Raw genomic sequence first — 3,486 nt, 5'->3', positions numbered from 1 at the left:
TCTTAAGGGTTATTTTCACCAAATTGAGTATTCTTTTTCATTTTAACTTTTTATGATATTAAGTCATCTGAATGAAACTTATTTTATCTCCCACAGTATCGGTGATAACTCTGGTTAAATGTCTATTAAATTTTTTTTTCCAGACCCTCTGCTAACCAATCTGGAGATAGGATAACTTTACCTAAAACAGGTTACAAATAAAAAAGGAGTTAGAAGCTGTTAGCAAGTTACAGCTTGCTTTATGTATTACATTTCTATTGTTATCTTGGTTGGATTTGTAGAAGACTCAGGGTATCTATTAAAAGAGGGCTGGGTAATACATTAACATTACAGGCAAGAATACCATATAGTGGATGTGATTTAGCTAAACAGTTAATTTCTTAGGCTCTGAACCTATTGTCACCTATTGTGACCAAATACCCATTAAATGTATGGCTTAATATTACTTCACTATTTTATCATTCAGTTTCCTCACATGCAAAATGAAGATTGATGTGGTAATTGCAGTAGTTTTATATTCTTCCAATATCCATCTTTATCATCTTATTTAACAAATAATTTTTGAGATCCTAAATATGTGCGAGGCAAAGGATTCTACATAAATTTGAGTGTTATATGAGCAATGACTGTATTTGTTTCTTTTTTTATACTAAATATTTTATTGTATGCTGCCATCAGTGTATATAAAATAATTACCCTTGTGAAACAGAAAATTATGAATATTCAGAGAGGTAGACATTAACGATTAAGAAAAGTAGAAGTTTGTATAGATGGCACTTTATAGAGAGGCTTTTGTACAGGCTTCAAATTTAGCTTTCCTGTGAATAGTCATTGGTTTATGAAAAGTGATTTGGAAAACCTTGTAAAGATTTGTTTTACTACAAAAAGGAACAGATTTTCTGGGGCCTGAAAGGATTTGTACTTGAAGATACTCCAGTCAGTAGAGGGTCATGTTGAGCATTCTGCCGACTGAACTGTTTCATACCTGCAGCTGCCTGGGAAACCTTCACCTGATTGAGCCCGGCCTCCAGCCAGAGCTGTTATGCCACTTTTTTCATAGCCGCGACACTGGATGAACCAGACATGGCGCACTCAAAAGGAGGGCAGATCCGCGGGCAGTCGGCAGGTCTGCGATGGGTTCCTTGGGCCAGTCGGCATATCAGGGCGGGGTGCTGGGTGGGGGCGGGCGGCGGGGTGAGGCTCGGAACTTTGTCTCTCACATTTGATTTTTTGTGCTTGTCTTGAGGATAAGATTCAGATAGTTATGGCAGTGGGGCTACAGTATCAGAACCTGGCTCAGTGGGCAAGTCTACTTCACAAAATACATCTTTCATAAAACATGAATAACATTCAAAAGTAGTGCCACTTCTCAACTTAGCAAGGTAGTCACTTCAGTTGTTGACAAGAGAAAAATTGAAAAGGACCAGCAGGAAGGAAGAAGAATGAGACTGTAGCATATTTTAAGAGTGATAGTCCTTTCTCAGATATAGTTGGTGCCCAAAAGTAAAGGTGAACTTCTGCCTCCTGAGATTTTCTTTATAGAGTATGGGGACCCCCCCACCCCACCCCCGTTAAAAATGTGCCCTGAGCAACCCTTCCCATTGGCCAGCTATCCTAAACATTGCCCTGCCTCCTTGATGAAGTGCTCTGACCTCTCTGACAAGAGTTCCCACAACCATCTCTTCACGCCTTGTTGGTTTAGTTTCACATGATGGATGACATGACACACAGTCAGCAGGGCTGTTGGTACCTGCTCTGTAAATGACTCTGGTATCATGCAGCCAAAGGCAAAGTGACCATCTCTCAGTTCTGGCTGAGCATTTTGACTCCAGGTTTTCAAGTATGGAAGCAAGTGATTTATGAGACACAAAAAAGCATAAATGGCCTTCCACTCCTTTTGACAAGGACAGACTTCCTGTATAACCCCCAACCCATGCTTTCTTTGCAAGATAATACTGCCCAGGAAGGAAGAGCATAGCTTCCTTCCCCCACCATAAAAACCAAAAGGTGCTTGTTCTAGCCAATTTTGTGTGTATGAAGGCCTGGCCAGTAGATGGGCCGTTGGAGTGATTGTATGTGCTGTGTTGGTCTAAGCTGATACCTGAGTCATTTTCACTTATACTAGCTTATCAGTAGGTGCTGCAGGTAAATATCTTATCTGAAAAAGAACTGATATTGAGACTAGCATGAAACTGTGCCATAATTTAGATAAAATAGCTCTAGGTAGTGCTATGTTCAGTGGCTTCTACTTTCAAGATACCCACTTTTCCCCTCAGTTCCTGATTGGTGGCTTAGAGACTGAGCATCCTTGTAAACCATCTGAGCTACAATAATATTTCACTTGTATGGCACCCTGAACAAAGTGAGCTTCCAAAGTGAAACTTGAGGCTATATTGAGTAGTGTGACAAATCATTCTGGTTTGTCCAAAATTGAGGGATTTCCCAGGACATCGGCTTTTAGTACTAAAATCTAGACAGTCCCAAGGGACATAGTATTCCCAGTGCTAAAACCTGGACAGCCCTAGGACAAAGTGGGAAAAGCTGACCACAGTATTTGGAGGTGAGGACTTAGAAGGACTGTAGGATGGAGTGAAGAGTAGCATGATTCCTGACTGGAGTGAAGATATCACCAATTTTTTTAATGAACTGAATTTGAAATAGCAAGTAACACGTCTCACTGACTGAATTGCCTCAAAATGGAATTGTTTCTGAGGCCAAATTAGAACTCCCCCTAGAAGCGGAAAGTGAGTTATCCCAGCAGGTCATATCAGTAGGAACCATGTCTTATGGGTAAGCCCACAGTATTTGGCCCCAGCTTGGGTACCTTGTAGCCACTAAATACACCTTTAGAAATTGTCCAAAACTTTGATTCTAGTTAAGCCTATTTCTTCATGCTCTGACTCTCACATATAGAGGTGGGAATGGTTTACATTTCCTTATTTGACATTTTCTTGTGGGAAAAAAATGAAGAGGTGACTTAGATTTTTATAATCATTCATTATTGTCATTAGTTAAGGAAGAATACAAAACCATATAGGGTTTGAAAAATATTTTAGATGTATTTTTAGACATACAAGCCTTGTAAAACAAGGCAAATTCCAGAGACTATGCTTTTTTCCCCTCATCCTTAAGGAAGGGGGCATTCTTTCCAAGGTTGCATAGTTGATACTTTAGTGATTTATTTGACCTGGACTCATCTAAATGTGACTTGGCAAAACAATGCTGACTGCTTGAGAAGCAACTTGAGATTTAAAATAAGCTTTTAAAAGGTCTCCTGGCCTTAAGAACAGGAAATGACTTATCACTGAAAACAAACCTGCTTTAACTCCACAAGTATGCTTTTTGTAAAAACAAATAAACAAAAAAATACCGGGGGTGTATCAGTTCAGTTCAGTTCAGTCACTCAGTCGTGTCCGACTCTTTGCGACTGACCCCATGAGCCGCAGCATGCCAGGCGTCCCTGTCCATCACCAACTCCCGGAGTTT

The 3,486-nt window shown here is 40.0% G+C and overlaps 1 pseudogene; it reads right to left on the bottom strand.

Moving 5' to 3' along the window:
* Window positions 1–878: 878 nt before the first annotated feature.
* LOC145504823 (guanine nucleotide-binding protein G(I)/G(S)/G(O) subunit gamma-5 pseudogene) lies at window positions 879–1,085 on the bottom strand (annotated as a pseudogene).
* Between the last annotated feature and the right edge of the window lie 2,401 nt (window positions 1,086–3,486).

Source organism: Giraffa tippelskirchi, chromosome 5 (assembly GCF_054371585.1).
Source record: "Giraffa tippelskirchi isolate mGirTip1 chromosome 5, T2T-mGirTip1v1.2.pri, whole genome shotgun sequence".
Taxonomy (NCBI): Eukaryota; Metazoa; Chordata; class Mammalia; order Artiodactyla; family Giraffidae; genus Giraffa; species Giraffa tippelskirchi.
Note: the sequence above shows the minus strand (reverse complement) of the source record. Positions and strands in the feature narration are given on the sequence as shown.